This window comes from Hippoglossus hippoglossus, chromosome 9 (assembly GCF_009819705.1).
Source record: "Hippoglossus hippoglossus isolate fHipHip1 chromosome 9, fHipHip1.pri, whole genome shotgun sequence".
Classification (NCBI taxonomy): domain Eukaryota; kingdom Metazoa; phylum Chordata; class Actinopteri; order Pleuronectiformes; family Pleuronectidae; genus Hippoglossus; species Hippoglossus hippoglossus.
The window spans coordinates 11,066,078-11,084,489 of NC_047159.1; the positions used below are offsets into that span (position 1 = coordinate 11,066,078).

The window sequence follows — 18,412 nt, forward strand, 5'->3', positions numbered from 1 at the left end:
TGACATTTGGAGAATGATCTCTCTGGGCTCCTGCAGCTTGTTCTAATTGATTCTAAACCAACCGGAACCCAGCTCACTGAAGAACGCACATGCACACGCACACACACACACACACACACACACACACACACACACACACCAGAGACACATGCACGCCAATTAGGAGACAAACAGGACAAGGTAACATCTGCATGTATGGAGGTATGCACTCAAAGTATGCAAAATCCCCCCTCAAAAAGAAATGGGATCTCACTCTCTCCGTCTCTCCCCCTCTCTTTCTCTCTCCCTCCCACACACACACACACACACACACACACACACACACACACACACACACACACACACACACACACACACACACACACACACACACACACACACACACACACACACACACGCACGCTATGGGGAGGATGGCACATAAAGCTCGATGCAGAAAACAAGAGCCACCTGTTCTCTTTCACACTCCACTGCACCCCCTTATGCAACATATCTCATCACTGTCCCCCTTTGCTCTCTCTCTCTCTCCCCATCTCTCCCTCTAACTGTCTTTCTCTCTCTCTCACACACACACACACACACAGTGCCATTGGGACAGAAAGTAACACAATCTCATCCGACACTGAAGAACCTCACGGGAGAATAAGCCGAGTTGACATTTGCCAACACAATGGCTGTGTGTTTCCCTGTGTGTGGCGTGCATACGGATAAGCATGTGCTGGGTAATTGCATGCGCGCACATGCTTTTTATGTGTGCAACATGTGTGTTAATACGTTTATTTGCAAATACATGCATGCATTTATTTAGAATCCCGGGTGCTTTCATGTATCATGTATGAATGTGATCATGTTTCCTTCCATTTTTGTGTGGAAATCAATATAACACGTAATGTAATTACTGTGTTGAGGCCGTTGACGGCAGTTTCATGTGAGAGGTAGAAATGTAATTAGAACAGAACACAGCTGACTGAATGGGTACAGTACAATGGTGCAAATACAAATTCAATGAAACGGTTTCTTTTCATGAGCCAATACTGTCAACCTGAAATCAAATAATAATAAAAAGGGGAAGGGGAGGGGAAAGTGGGGGATGACAAACTGGAAGTGAGACAGTGTCAGTTACAAATGATGCTTATTGGACAGAGAAACTTCAGCTGTGGTGTATAATTAGCCTCAGTGTCAGAAGCACATCAAGAAATGTGACTGAGCTGAGGTGTTTGGTGATTTTTACAACTGCCAGCATATCGTTCTAAATAGAACTCAATAAAATCTACATTTAATATATTAACCCAGTAACTCAGTAGTGTAAGAAGTGTATTTATATATATATATATATATATATATATATATATGAGCTCATACACCAGCTTTTTTTACACATATTATTGTAAATAGGGATCGGTCGTGTCAACATATACCGGAAAAGAAGATTATTTGATCTTATTCTCTTCTCAAACAGTCCTATCATGGCTACTGTAAGTTCACTACTTCTTCTGACTGTTAAACAAGTCCAGAGTGTGCTACGGGTGCTGATTTACATTCATCAAATGATGCAATGCGGCCGGTGTGTGTTGCACTTATAACACCTTTATTTTGTGGATCCTTTTTTATACCTCCACACCGGCAATAATCATTATTAACAGCACCTTAACTCTCAAACAGAACATGGGATTGTGACAATATTTCACATTTGGTTTGATGTTGAATTTGTGATTCCCACCTTGAAGCTGTGGTAATTGTTATTTTTTGTGTTACTGGATCATCAACATATTAGAAATTGTACAGATTTACAGACCAGGGTCTCACTTATCGATGCAAAATGGAAGAAAGGGGGAAACCCTCTCAGATACCATGTGATAGATGTGGTTGTGAAATATGAATATACTGTATTCTGACAGTATTGGAATAGTATAAGTATAAATTGAACCTAGCCACTAATGCCAATAAAAAAAGAATGATGCTAATAATGAATGGATCTTGATAAAGGAAGATCCTGGCATATTTAGGGGACTGCTATCTATAAGTGTGTGAAATAAGGTGCAGGTTCTTGATTGAATTTAAGAACACTGTTAGCCCTTGGTGATTTAGGATGCTTCCCTGGTTTTAGTAAGACTTTGGTAATGGTGTGCTCCAGGGATTCAGGTTAGTAGTACGTTCCAATGGAATAAATGAGCAGGAGTAGAAGAGGGTCTATTCATTTATCAGTTTTGAAGACATTTATTGAAAAACGATCAGGCCCTGAGGCCTTTCCCAATCGTCTGCTCCTGATACCGATCTCCATGATTAGACTTTACTGCTTTTCTTTAATTGCGTTCACATTCATGTGTAAGCCAGTTCATGAAGAAATACGTGAATTTGTAAGTAAAAATCTTAATCTGTGTCCATGTCCATGTCTGGTTGTGTAACCGCTCACTGACACTACACAGAAACATGGAAACATCTTCTGACATGCTCGTTTGATATGGCTTTTAAAAGATCTGAATTGCAGCCAAACAAGCTGCACTCTAAGAGCCCAGTCTCTGTGTCCTTTCATGTCCAAATGGAACAAAAAAAAGAAACTACAAAAAAAAAGAGCAAAAAAGCCAAACACACAACTCTCTGCCAAAACAACAAACAGTGTGTCGTCCTTTGCAGTTTACTTAAAGAGCTGAGGGAGTGTGCCTCTGCTGTCTAATGGGCTCTAATGTGTGGATAAACACTACAAGACTTCTTGCAGATTCCTTGATCTAATTATGAGGAGAGAAAATTTCCATTCGAGCCAAATTTTCTACATAGGGGCTCCGTAAAAAAAGATGAGGGAATAACCACTGTGTGGAACATCCATTATGGCAGTGCTGGTTTATGTGGGATGTCTTAATTAGGGCTAAATTGGTAATCATACCAAAAAATCTGTGGTATTTTTCCACCTTCAGATACTTCGGAAAAAACAACAGAAGGTAAGGCGAGAACAGCAACATACAAATTGGCCGACAAGTCTGAAAGAAATAATTACCAGGCACAGTACAAAGAGTTGGTTGAAGAGACATATGCTCTGTATTAAAGAGGGACAGCTCTGATCCAAGTATTTGAAAGAAGAAAAAAATCAACCCAGTGAATCAAATGCAACTAGAAACTGTGGTAAAACCAGGGAGACAATCAGGGAGAGAAAAAGGTCAGGCACAATGAAGGTGAGGAGTCAACTAATATTGGAGAAGAGGTGAGAAGACAGGAGTAAATGAACGAGAGACTTGTGTGGATGTGATTAAAAACAGAGATAAACAACAATGACAACAACAGAATAACAGACAGCGAGCCACACGCAAGAAAAAGGAGAGCGGGACTGATTTACAAACTCGGGCGTCCTTTCTCAAGTACACGCTCTGCGGCAGGCGGGCTGCCTCATTGCCACTGACAGAACGGCCTGTGTGTGCGAACGCTCTGGAGAGTCCCTCACACACAGTCCTATAAATACACAGACACACACACACCTAGGGAAGTCAGATTGATTTAAGAAGGCCCTTTCCTGCAGCCGCAGTTTTTATTGGGCAGTGAAGAAAACAGTAATGTGGTAATGGCCAAGTTTGCGTAGAAGAGATCTTTAAAACCCTAAAACATCCTTATACAAGTTGGCTGTTTACCTGTCGCAGTCATTTTTACAGAGGGAAGAAGAGGGTGGCAGATGACGTTTGTTCCCCTAAAATAAAGTTATCATAGAAAACACCACCAGCCTGATGTAAAGAAAGAACTCCAACTGCCCTCATTCACACAGCATGGCTCTGTATTCATGCTCATACACAACTGATTCTAATGGAGGCCATTGGGTATTGAACCCCAAAAGTTTCCTGTTTCTTCACATTGGCAATCGTAGAGGTAAAAGTTTGTGAATATGAATTCTTTATATTTTGTGACTCCTACGTCGTCTGTGGAAATCATATGGTTATTATCATTATCCTATGAGGTGTGAAAGGTTGTGTTGTTCACATTTTTTTCTGAATTGCTGAAACATATTTCCTGAAACTTCCTTTTCAGTTTCTCAAAAACAGTAAACACAAAGCCACAAAATTCAAGCAACACTCACAAAACCCTTTTACTTGTCTCGCAAAAATCAAACAATGATTCAAAAACTATTTTATCTTCGCTAAAAGCCAAACGCTGCTGTCAATTAACACAACCAGCCAGCAGTGCATTGACTGTGAATGAGAATGTGTTTATATTTCTATAAATGGGGTTTCAGATTTGACAAGTGTCTAACCAGATGAACAGTGATTTAAGTTTTGCCAACTGCGTGATTGATTCGATAAATTTGTTTTTCCAATTGACAGTTTTTAGAGAATGGGGTTTAGTGTTTGGCAATTCAGAAAAACTGTAATACAGATACAATAACAGAGAGTAAACCCACCCACGTTTCTCTAAATCCCATTTGAATGACAACTGAATAAATTTTCACTCTCTGATGTGGCTACCTTTAAATCATGTTCAGTCTCTTTTGTATTTGTTTACATATTTACTGTACATAAAGATCGACATGACAGTTCCTCAAAAGTGAAGCCGAAGTCACTTGATTGCCCCTTGTGGCTGGCTAAAGTGTCAAGTACACGTCAAAAAATTTTTTCTCAAAGATGGTTCTTGACATTATAGGTATTCTTATACACCTGATTTGTGATGTGAATGCTCTTTTTTCCAGTAAGTTTGGTTTTATTTAGTTATTTGTTATAAAAATGATTGACAGCTGAGATTGACTTGCGATAGAGTGAGCCCATGTATCGACCTCACTACTGCAGCTCCACCCCCTGATCACTACCGTGCAGACTCTGGCTCCAATCGACATCAACAACGCAGGTTGGCAGCGTACATATCCAGGATATTGTATATACTGTATATATTTTGGCTTCATTTCTGGATAGTGGGAGGAAACGGAGATATATCGTCCATCTTCATATACAGTCTGCGATTTACGCCCGATGTGACAGAGAGTTGTGACAGAGCAATAACCCTCCTAGCACAAATTTGATCTCACCTCTTCAACCATAATTATAACCATGAACGTCCTTTTTGAGTTCTGAGGCAGTATTAGCAATACATCATGACTATAGATCACGGCTATATGCTGGTTTGCATTCCGTTCCGAATTGAAGGTGTGATAAAAAGAGTCAGAAACAGGCTGTGAAACATGATGCCCACATTCAGAAATCCCACAAAGCTCGATCTATCATTTCCTGTGCTCTTGCCCAGAAAGCATCATTGAATATTTACAGACGAGGTGTGCACTGCTGAGTCTCCCACATCAACAAAAGGCACTTTGCTGGATAAATCGCCAACAAACAATCAAAAAAAGGGTGAATCTGCAGTCTGGGCCTGGTGTCTCAAAAGCCACAGCATACTGTATCCTGACTTGGAACTCGCTGGATTTCATCAATACACAATCCCCTTAGGAAGTGAGTCTCTTGTACAGCCTGTAGCAACATCCTCGCTTCCCACTTCCTCTCTTCATCACTTTTTGTTGTAGTCTTCCATCTTCATCTCGCCTCTCTTCCCCTGCCTCTCCTTCTCCCCACACAACTCTCCCAATTTCTAACTGCTGTCTCACTCCGCACCTCACCATCCTCCCTTGGTTTTTATGAGAAATGGAACTTACAATATATCGTACAGGAAGCACATTAAAATGTAAAACAATACAGTAGCAGTAAATTTCATATAAATCAGGAGAGTAATTCCGCCAAAGTAAGAACAGTGAAGGACAGGAAAAGTAAAAAAAAAAAAAAGAAAAGTAAACAACGTCAGAGGTGAAAATGAATACTGTGACTTGACAGTATAGGAAAGACCACAAAAGACATTAAACAGCATTGTGTACAGTAGTCATGGTGAAATACTTTCTGTGTCATGACAGTTGTTGTTACAGTAACTGAATCATATAAACATCATATAAATCTTTTTTCTTTTAATGCATGCTGGATAAACTGCTTTCAACTGTGAGGGTAATGGAATTTAACAGTAGGCAAGTTGATATCTAGGCAAAATTGAATGTATGAAAAAGTTGAGGAAAGTGTAGTCAGTGTAGTCACTAAGCTTGGTTCTCCCCTTGCATCGCACCCTCTTGACCTCCCCTCTCTCATCCCTCACCTTCTCCTCCACTCTGTCCTTGCTTTTGTCCCTTCCTCTCTCTTCTTTAGTTATGTAACTTGGTGCTTGCCAGCAGCAAGCAGGGCTGAATAGACCCTGACAGCCAGAGGATTGATGGTACACTACTGCAGTCTGGAGACCACACATAGAGATGGAGGGGGAGAGAGAAGGATTTTTTTTTTTTACTGTTTTCAGTGGAGACAGTTATGGTGCGGTTGGGCCTGAGATGATGAAAATAGATGGAGATGGAATAAGAGAAGACCACAGTTGTTACGTTGCTAAAGCTGTCAATCCACGCCACACTGCAGCAAACTGCCAACCAGCTGGCTGGGTGTCACATCCCGGACCTTTTCGCTGGAGGCACACGCCACGAGGCAGGACACTAATGTGATGCACTGCACAGCTAATCGGCTCACAGTGTTACCAATCTTCAGCCCTGTCACTGAACTACTGGAAAATTATGTACATTAGGCCGACGTTATATTGAGTAACAGCAGCCGAACACAGTAACTTGCTGCAACCGACAAGTATGAGGCAGGGTTGTGTTCGTCTGTAACTCTATAAATATTTAGACTTACAATATCTCAGTCAGGGTAACTCCACTGCATATCAATGTGGCCGAAGGCTTGAATACATTACAATGTCTGAGACTGAGTCGTCTCTTGCCTTTTTCACTACAAAGAAAAGTCCCAAAAGAAAACAAACTTATTTACAGCAAATGCCTTTAGGAATAGTTTGAATAAAATCAAATTGACAGCGGATAAACCAGCACATGCACCCGCACATGCTCAAACGCACACTTGGGTTCAGCACGGAGACTCAGCTCAACCTGGTGACTGCTTGAGGGACACATTGACTAACTTGATGCCACTGTCATGTTCCAGATCTTCCATCAGCTTTGGTGTGGAAGAGCAGACAAACATAATCATGTGCTATATATAGGATTCAGATTCACAGCACTATATTCACACAGGGTAGCTCCAACCTCTGCTTAGCACCTGTGGAGAGCAGGATCAATGTGGCAAATACCGTATAATCATAATGCAAATGAGTCCACAAAGTCCTCCATTGACTTCCAGTGACGTTCTGAGCAGCAGGTAACTACTGCTCCTCTAAGGACGACTACAGACACTGATACAAACGTCAATAAGGGATACGCTGATGTTTTTTTCTTTTAAGGAAAGGACCGGAGGTATAAAACTTTGAGCTCAATTTAAAAATGTACTGTTGTTGACTGTCTGAATTTAACTACTGTCTTGAGTGAGTCTTATAGACTCAACAACTAATTGGCAGCTGATTACATGCTGCCTAGCAACAGCACGATGCCTTCCACTGATAAAACACCTCAGTTAGATGCGGATCACAGCTGCTGCAGGCGACAAAAGCACCAGGTCTCACCTTGATTTTGAGGCGTCCAATGAGATCACATCTCAAGACAGCAGTTGCTGAACGTTTGTGTCATTGTTGGTTCATAGTTACTACTTGTGATTGTCTATGTTGAGCAGTGTCTAGCCCCGGGACTTCAAATTCTTCCCAGAGAGAAAAAGGGCAGGCTGGTAAGTATTGAAGCCAGTGCCATTCTGTGGCCAGGAGGCCTAATGAGGTTTCTTGAGCAGCTCAGCTGGGCATGTATGCTGAGAGCCTGCATTGCTCATCAACCGCCATCCCCAACAGGTTTGGGGGTGCACACGTGTACGCATGTGTCTTTGTGTGTGTGTGTGTGCACGCGTGTGTAATCATGGTGAAATTCATCGACCACCAGCCTGTGCCAATATGCTTGGTGAACATTGCCCAGAACCACAAGCAAAGGGATTGGGAAGGAGAAAAAAGCTAGATGAGTGACTGAGTAAAAGATGATGGAAAGAAATGAGAGCGACTGAAGGAGTGGAGAGTTGTGTGGAAAATGGCGAAGTAGAAAAAAGGAGAGGAGGAGGAGAACTACAGGAAAAGGGAGAATAAAGATGTTAGAGGAGGAGAAGAGATGAAAGACTAAGAGAAAAGACAAATAGCATAACAGGGAAAAAAATTGGATCAAAGAAATAAGGTGAGGGGATGACCCACAGGTAACAGAGAAGTAAAACAACAAAGGAAGAGAGGATAGCAAGAGGGTAGAAACATGGCTGCATGGGCACATATTTAGTAAAAGGTGACAAAACAGACCCGAAGTTAAAGCAGATGAAAGAGATAATTACACAGCTAGAGTCAAAGCTATAGAGAAAGAGAGATAGCATCAATGTCAGGCAGGTGAGAAAGACACTTTGTTGGATGGTGGAGAGGCAGGGCCACATTAGCTAAGGCGGGAGCCAAGAATGTCAAATTAAAGTGTTTCAGTGGTATCCAAAGAAACAACTATCTTATTTTCCCAATAGAAACCATGAGCACCCTTATCATTGTGAATAATTGTACACAGTTTCATCAGTCAGACTGAAAAGAAGGTTTGTCAGGGACTCATACAAGCTAGAACCACCACCACATCCGGAACATGAAATCTGCCAAAAGCGATTCAATATCTACCTTTACAATTTAATCCATCAACAACAAGACACACATCCATACCACATGAGTTATACAGTGGTTCAATTTTATTTGGCACTATTCTTTTCACCGTTAGAAAATTGAATTTTGGTTTTCTTCTCTAGGGGAGTGCTGCCACGCTGATTCTGTCTAATCTGATTTCCTACCTTGAGACATGCAGGTCAGGTGAAGTGGAGGTGAAACAGAGACTCTACATGGCCTGTAGGTGTGAACGTGTTTGCCTGTCAATGTATATTAGCCCTGTGATCGACAGGTACGCAGTCCAGGTGTAACCTACATCTTACCCTCAATGTGCTAGGAAATGATCTCAACCCTGAACATGTGTTAATGATGGATGTTTTGCCTGTTCCGCTAAGAAACAAACACAAATTTGCGTCCACACTAACGCGTGAGACAACCTATCTTTCCTTGTGCACTTCAACTGGAACCGGAGTGACTCCTGCACCTGGCTGCTCCCCCTGGTGTCAACACGGTCCCTGCTGGTGCTGTTTAATTATTGTAGAAGCTGTGATATACGCTCAGCATTGCTCTCTGCCTGACATGTTCCTATAAGATGTCACTACCAGCCATCATCTATGTACATACAGCCATTCCTCTGGATTACAAAGTGATGCTCCCTCAGTGCTGCATTACTCCTCCATTCCCACACTGTGCTTCAGAACTGTCACCAACGCTGAAACTGACACTAAATCATCTATTTGGCTCTTGACTTGTGTTGACAGAATTGCTTTACCAAGGGTTATCCTCACAATGAGAAACCCTGGCCACACCTAGTTGGACTCTTGTCAGCACCATTCCCTTGGCTGGGCTTTCCTTGCCCAGATGGCAGCAGACCTTGGATTGTACCCCCTTCATCAGGCTACCACTGTGGGCTTCTCCTTCTTCCAACAGTCTCACCCTCCAAGCTGCAGGGGCAGGGAAGCTGTACGGTCCAACTCTCTTTCCAAGGCTTTCCCTGTCACCTCAGATTGCTTGCACGCATGCCCATTAATCACTAACTACTGCACTCCTCTGCAACTTCTCTCAACTCTGGCAATACAATGATGTCCCTCTGTGTGCGCTTTGTGGTCACACTGTAAACTTGTCTTGTTTTGGCTCCCTTTCAAACCCCTGATGGAGAAATCCAAACATTTTATTCTATTTAGTGCTCTATCCTTCCATCTCCACATAAGAAACATTCAAGCACTGCAACCGTATACCCTCAAAACATCTTCTGGCTAAAATGCATGCCAGTGCATCCTCTTTGGATTTCTGGCAAGACTAAAAAAAAAATCCCAGAAACACTCGCCAGTGGTTCAAAAGCATGAAAACTTTGGGATTCTATAACTCGTATACACTTAACATGAACTGAACCCCTGTATTTTCATCCTCCATGGCTACAAGCCTGTGAGTTATTTAGCAAGATAAACACTTTACAGTTAGCAAAAAAACGAAATTATTTTTCATTCACACATTATTCACACAGTACATTCACCATGACTTTTAACAGTGCTTGAGGTTTTGTTTAACAAGGTATTTACTGATGTATTTATAAGTTATAAGCTTTTTTAAACACGATATCGGGAGAAATTTATATTCTGAAATGCAATTTTCCAAAATCAACCATATATTGATATTATTAAAATTCCTGATTGTATAACAACAGGCTCATTGGGATGTTAAGCAGATTGGAAGACTGACCAGGCAGCTGTATGAGAGATTTATGAGCAGGAGCATTCTGGTAATTGTCAGTGTGTGTTTTTTTCAGCGGTTTATAGTATTTTTGTGTAATAAACAACATTGTTTGGATCATGGGGTTAATGCAGATAAGAATAGGTCTAAAAGACAACATATAAATTATAGGGGCTTGACAGCTTGAGTTTGATAAGACAGATTGACTTACAGTGAGGAAAACCATAAAGATTGTGGCTATGACAGTGTCAGCGTGATACATCATGTGGAAAGGATCAGGAAGTGTTGCAGGAGTGGTGGCTGAGTGTGATGATAAAATGTTTATGATGATGTGTACATTTACATATACAGGCAGCGTGTGTGTGTTTGTTTGTTTGTTTGTTTGTTTGTTTGTTTGTTTGTGTGTGTGTGTGTGAGACAGACAGAGTAGTGGGGCATATGACACAATTGTGAGCACTGATGAAGCAGTAAGCTGATGGTAGCCAAAAATATTTTTCGCTGTCTGGGTATATAAAAGCCTTCCTCACCACCATTAGTGCATCCACGACGATTACACTCATACACACTCATGCAGTTATGTGCTCAGAGTGCAGCAAGTGTGCACGCACGCACGCACGCACGCACACACACACACACACACACACACGTGCACAGAAGTATGCACCAAGCCCTATTACCAATATACAGTCTCACTAAAAAATGCACACACTCACACACACATCTACCCTCCAGTCAGTTGGTACAGATGATAAGCTATTTTCCCTGGTTTCTCATCTTGTTCCGTGTATCAGCTTAGGAGAGCTAAATACATTCAGAAGAGAAGAGAAGAGAAGAGAAGAGAAGAGAAGAGAAGAGAAAAAGAGGAGAGAAGAAGAGGCCTAAGGAAGAAGAAGAAATAAGATTGTTTTCCATTAGATGTCTGGGAGGCCTGTTGGTAACGCTGCAGTTGCCACCTGTGTCATCACACTGAAAATAACCGACTGCCCTGCTGCACCTACACCCCACTAAACAAGACAAAGAGAAGATGGGCGAGAAGAAAGTTATCCCATGAAGCATCTATCAAGATAATTAACACCATCTGCTCTGATGGATCAACTCGGTGCTATGGAGATGCTGCTGAAAATGTGTTTGCAGGTTATCACAGTGTTTCCTTCTCGTCTCTCTTCTTTTGAGCTAAATGGCAGAATTGTTTTGCTGTACATGCTGTGTTTAGAGGGAGTGATTTCTTTAAGCCATCTCTGGGAACCCATCCTGTATTACATTTGTTTCTTTGTTCCTTTCTTTGTGTGTGCGATGACAGGGAACACACTGCCGCTGCTTTTACAGAGAGTGACATGAGCTGGTTTGTGAGTGAGCCTGTCTTGTGGGCTCGCATTGTGCAGCAGCAGGGGCCTGCACCTTGATTCACAGAACGCAACGAGCCCCATTTGGTCAGTTAGCTCCAGACAAGTGACTATTTGTAGAGACAATAAACAGAGGACAATGTCAACAGTTGTAAAGGGACCATTTTACCAGGGAGAGAGTAGCTTCTATTAAAACTGGTCACTGATATGGCTGGAAATCGTGTTATATTGAAGTAATTTTACCATGCTGTGAGTACTAATAACAAAATACCATTCACCTCCATTATAACTGAGTGGCATCTGAAACAGAAGTCACAAAACCTTTTGTTAATCAAAACCCAGAATATCTGTGTAGATGCCCCGTAAAGGAAACATCAGAGCTGTTTCAACAGGAAAATAAATGTTTTAGTGATAGACTTCAAATAAAGATGGACGACATGACAACTCCTCAAAAGTAAAACCAAACCGGCTTGATCACTTCCTGGTGGCTGGCTGCAGTATTGGTCATAAATAAAATTAAAAAGTCAGTAAGAAAATAGTAGGAAGTTCTTATCACGCAGATGTTTGTCCAAGTTCATTTCTCTCTGAATTATCTCTAGTAACTGACATGGTTGACAGCTGAAACTGACTCGTGGTTGGTCAAGTGTGTGTAGTGGCAGGACTTCGCTAACACGGCTCCATCACCCAATACTTACTGTTTGGACTCCAAACGACATCATCAACTCAATATGGCAGCGTTAATATCTAGGAAATCTTGGCTTTATTTATGGATAGCGGCAGGAAGTGGAGATGCGTCGTCCATCTTAATATTCAGTAATATCACTTTAGACAAGAGAATAGACTTAAGTTATGTGCATTTAATCATAACTTACTTTTGTCAAATACAGCCCAGTGTATATTCTCACTTTGAAATTGAAATAGTATGTTTTTTATTTCTCTGCATTGATATATCTCACAGTTCTGAGCTCTCCAAGCAAAGACACTGACAGTTTCACTGTGTTGCAATCAGGCAAACATGCCAACTGTATAGTATAGTTATTCATGCACTGCAGTGAAACACAGTATAACTGCCTGAGCATTAAAACACATTGATTTATTTAACTACTGACTGACACAGTCTTACACAGGTCTGCTCATGTGTGGATGCTTGTCAAACCATTTCCTTACAGAAACAAATTGTTTGGGCCAACATTCCCCATCTCTGCCTCTTTGTGTGGGTGGACAAAACAAAAAAATACAGTACTAAAAGTGCAGCCTCATTATTTAGGCAGTCCATCACACTATCTGTGTAAACAGAAACAGCAGAGCAGTTAAAGCAGCTGACAGGTAAACCAGCTGTGCAGCTGTCATCACTAACTGTTGTGGGTTCAGAGGAGGCTTGGCTGGGAGGAATGTCTCAATTTGCGAAAATAGACACAGTTTCCTCCCATAAGTGTAAAGGGGAGGAGAAAATGAAGACCTTATGAAAGACCACAGGGGCTTTATTACTCCGAACCTAACACATACACACTTACCCATGATTCCTCTGTTGTTAAGACAGATGCTACAGATTGGCATCATGTCTCAGAATGTAGAGCAGCTCAACAGTGGCACACAAGCAACAATCGATTCATCGAAGAAGGAAAGAGCACAGCCGCAGCATCATAAGAAGAAATTATTGAATGCAACCGTCTTTTTGAGATTTGAGATTCATGGTCGAATGTTGTGCATGTAAACACAAACTCTGAGCTGAGCAAGTGGCTGTTGTACAGATCCTGGAAGGAATCCAGAAAGACATAATTTCTTTCCAAATGAGACACATTTTCCAAATGAGGTTGGACACGGAAAATGAGTTTGCGAAAGTTAGTTTGTTCTAATTATGTTTTAATGAACTATTTTACTTGTGAATAATTGAATCTTTTCTCATAGAAAAAAAGCCACGGAGATCATTAGCCTACATTCTACATTGGTATTGTCATGGTTGCTGCACTGTGTCCTATTTTTAGCCTTGTTATCGGCAGATACATTGAAAGGCAGTATTTAAAATCATTGAACATTGTGTGGCAGTTAGGGTGACCACAGACAGAGCAACCAACCAACGCCACTGGGAAGATGATCTGCAGAGAGCCACAGCACAGCAAAACAAATCTGAGCAAAACAAGAGTTTATTAATATTTCTCATCGTCACTCAGACAATTTATCCAAATGTGAAAATAATCAACAGTATCTGCTGCGTGCAGGCAAATGTCTGGTTTAGAAATATAGCAGAACTTAATTTAAGCCGAAATCAGAAGAGAGTATTTAAATAATATCTGTGATGTTGTCAACTGCCCTCCTGGTAGTCCTGTCGAATGTGCTGCATGCGTGCACAAATGGGTGTGTGTCTGTTATCAGCGAGTGTAAGTGCATCCACCAGAAAGTGTACTGTCTCGTATCTCAGAGGAGCTGAAGGCGCTTTCTGTCCGTCTGTTTCCCACTCACCAAACTTATCAAACATGAGGAGAAACAGCGGAGAGAACCCAGGATGAGCAAAGAGGCAGACGGACAACACAAAGAGAGAAAACAGTAAAAGAACATGAAAGAGAACAAATGTGCTTCTATGAAAGAGAAACATCCAAAAAAGGATGGAAAGACACGTACAAAAAAAAAAGATTAATTCTGTGATTAATTATCTTCATTGTATCCTATAAAAAGCGCTGAGGAAACAGAACCGTAGGAAGTGGAGGATTACAAAAGGACCCTGATTCACATTCATACACACACATACATACACAATCAAGCAAAGCTGGAAAAGGTTTATGAAAGTTGGAGCAGCAGCGAATCTGAGAGTTCATTACATTCCCTGGAAGTTGCGAGGACAGGGCCAGAATAACAGACTCTCTACAGAGGTCGACCGCCTCTCAGGTCACAAGGTCACTCAACACACACTGTGCGTGAAAACACTTTCACTTGGCACAGTGAGTTTTGTTTTGTTTTTTATCTTTCATGAAAACAAATTAGGCCCATATTTGATTTTTGATGAGACTGCCCTGGAGTTTATAAAAGCTTTACAAATTTGGTATGTGAAGGGAAAAAATAGCCCCTAGCACAGAAAAACAATTTCCTATAGTGACAACCGTGCTCAAACAAAACACACACAAACACATAAAACACTCAGACACACACGCACGTTTCTCTAATAAACAGTGTGAGTGCCATTGTGCCTGATTATTCCTGGGAGTATTACCAAATTGACTTTACAATGGAAACTGTTAATCATCCCGTAGGGTCGCATGTCCACAAGCACAAAGACACGTGAGACGGGTGCAACAGGATGGACGCACACCGGCGATAGGAATAAAGGCGTTATTATTAAAGGAACAGTTCAATACTTGGGGGAATTATGATTATCTGAATTCGATGACAAGATAGAGGAGACATCTAATGGTTGCCTGGCAACCTCATGCATGGAGTTGACAGCTTAAAACAAGATCAATTTAAGACTTTCTATGACCTTTTTAATAATTGGAATCAAAGACCAAACCTATGATGGAAATACACACAAAAAGTCAAAATATACACGTTATGTCCATTATACTTCACCGACTGAGTTTGAACACACAGCCCTGTTTGCTTCATGAGCACTTCCAGGCAACAACTTTAAACAAAATAAGTGCTTGCAACTTTCAAGCCACTTATTGTTAAATTTGGCCCCATGTTACTGAACTAGCTAGCAGCGTTAGTTTAATACATCAACTTAACCAGAAACAGACTGACAACAAAACGGAACCAATGCTTCTTCTTCTTCTGTGACATGCTTTTAAATAATTAAGACCCCTCCAATTAGCATTTAAGACAATTCAATACTTCTTCAGGCCTTTTATTTGTAAAATTGAACTTAAGATGTTTCTTCTGTTAAATACTCCAGCACATAACCACCACAAAAAACGCAAAATGTCTTTTTTACACCTCTGTTTTTGTTCTAATTAAGCAAACGGGAGTATGTGAATTAAAGAGCTTGTGAGGCTCTGGAAGGCAGGTTTACCTTTTTATAAAGTCGAGTCCCTGTGCTAAGCTAAACAGCTGCTGGGGATAACTTCATGTTTAGCATTAAAGTTGTATATATCTTTACATCTAACTCAAAGCAAGAAAGACACACACACACCCACACACACACAAAATTACATAAATGAAGAGACTTCATTTATGTAATAAATACACATTCATAAAAACATTTTTCTGTTGACAAGTGAGAACAATACAAAGAAACAAACACTGTAACCAAAGCATGAGTGAGTGTGAGTGTGTGTGTGTGTGTGTGTGTGTGTGTGTGTGTGTGTGTGTGTGTATGTGTGTGTGCCTTGCTCAGAGGAAGAAAACATGAGAAACCCTAACAATATCAAATTTTATGTTGTCACTAAATATTCATCTGCAATATTTGTCCCTGAAATATTCCATCTTAGTGTTGGGCATGTGTGTGCATGTGTGTGAATGTTTGTGAATGTGTGTGTGCGCGTGCATGCATGTGTCTTACTATTTTGCCTCTAGGCCAAACCGGAATTTGCAGATTCCAAAAGAATAGCTCATCAATATTCATGCAAGTTTATGCTTTCATTAATGTTGCAGCAAATTGTCTCAGATCAAACTCACAGCTTGTATCTGTGTCCACGCTGGTGTATCACACAGACAGAGAGAGAGGGGGAGGAAAAGCGAGTGAGAGAAAGAGAGGGAGGGAGAATTATCAGAAGAGGATAGAGAGAACAAAGAGAGGGCTAGAACTGCTACAGATGGCCCTATGTTTCCAGCAGATGAAAAGGAGACTTTGAAAAAAAAAACGAAAGAAAGGAAAAGATCATACAGATGAGGGGAGGAGAGGGTCAAGAGACAAAAGAGAAAAGGGAGAGTTTGATAAACACAGAGGAAGAGAGACTGAGCAGGGATGAAGTAGAGAAGAGAGGAGAAGAGAGGAGAGTTAAGTTCTAAAGGTATCTGTCCTACTTTGGTTTGACTAATGAACCCAAAATGTCCTGAATCTGTCCTGAATCACCGGAGGCCCAGTTAGACCACCCTGCGCTCAGTGTGAGTGTGTGTGTGTGTGTGTGTGTGTGTGTGTGTGTGTGTGTGTGTGTGTGTGTGTGTGTGTGTGTGTTCCCTCTGGCATGTGTGCGAGAGTGTGTATACTGAAAGTGTGATTGATTTAATATGCTGTCTGCTGTTCATTGAAGTTGTGTGTATGTGATCTCAATGCCCTGCAAGTGTGTATTATGAAACACTGTCCCTTCAAGACATTTAGCACCATACCAACATGTGTTAGACAGCAACAGACACACACAGACACACACACAGACTTTGCAGGACCATGTATCACCTGACATCACGTTGTTGTACGACCTACAAGGGTATATTTATGCCTGGAGTGCCAGAGAGACACTCACTCACTCACTCAAACACACACACACTCACACTCACTCACACACACACACACACACACACACACACACACACACACACACACACACCAAAGTAGCAGGATCACACAATTTCCAGGGAGAAAAAACAAATACAAACACACTTGCACACAACACAAATAAGGAGTTAGGTTGTTTTTTTTCTTGCGTAATAGTGATAATACAACCACAGCTTCCAGCTTCCCAGTCAAATCTCACATCAGCATTTATATGTACATGCTCTGAATCCTCTAAATAAACCATCCCCAGCGCCTTGATATGTTTCTGCACGTGTGTGTTCATGCCTCCTAATCTCTATCCTCCTGGCACTCCAAGCATGATTAGCCATGTTCAAAGGGGATGACTATGAGTTAATGAGAGTCATGTAATTGGCTTCCATGTGCGAGATGAGGATGTGTAGCTCAGAGTTAAGTTTTGCATCTCATTTGAAACAAGATGCCAAACTAAGACTATGGTGAAAGAAGCTCGTGTTATTGGCCTGGTTTCCACAGTTCGTGCTGTGAACCAAGTCAACATAATAAACTGATACCATCTCTGACATGCTGTTTGCTATATCTTCTTCCAGCTCTGGTCCTTGTTTGTTGGGGAAAATGGTAAATCTGTGTATGGTTTGTAGAAGATCTGTTTTTCTGTGCTGTGCACTGTGATGAAGTTTTGCTGCAGACAAAGAAACACAAGGAGAAACTCATTTAAAAAATCCAATAACGGAACAAGGTGTAAGCCCCTGTATTATATTTACTCTTCAAAAACACGGTTTGTTATTTGCTGGTCTAATTAGGGAAGTGTTTTCAGAAAAAAGGATATTTAGGTTTTACCGTAATAAAGATTAAATTACTACTGGGAAAAAAAATCCATGTCTACCAGCTTTAAAAATATATTCCAGGATGTAATAATGGATTAAATTTTATACCCATTCGCATTTCAGCCGTGCGAGAGGTAGATGAGCAGACAGATAACAAATTATTTAGTATTTACGAATTTACTATTCAAATTACTAAATTTTAAATCAAATGAAGTTAATGCTGGGAAGTGTCTGAAGTTGACCTGCATTTCAACTTTCTATCAAGCACAATTTTGAACATTTAGGCCTTGTGTATGGATTTTATTTTTTCCATATTTCCATCCACGACAACCTTAGTTTTACAAAATACCTCCATCCAGACAAGAACACAAAAACGACGACAAACGCCCAAACGAGTAAGCTGTGATGTCATAGTTTCATCAATGCTCCGTTTCACATGGACACTCAGATACACAGAAAGAGGAGTGTTTGAAAACCTGCACTTCAGTGACTTAGAACATCGCTTGCGTGTGGACGAGAGAATCGAACTCAGAGGT

At 41.0% G+C, this 18,412-nt stretch overlaps 1 protein-coding gene and 1 long non-coding RNA gene across 2 annotated transcripts in view; both read right to left on the reverse strand.

The window, feature by feature from the left end:
- The window catches only part of ccser1 (coiled-coil serine-rich protein 1), a 113,940-nt gene that overhangs the window by 2,077 nt on the left and 93,451 nt on the right, over positions 1-18,412 (reverse strand).
- Positions 352-17,102, reverse strand: LOC117767566. Its single transcript, XR_004614904.1, has 3 exons — positions 16,943-17,102; positions 3,398-3,400; positions 352-402 (listed from the first exon to the last, which is right to left on the reverse strand). It is a non-coding gene; the product is annotated as an uncharacterized LOC117767566 (long non-coding RNA).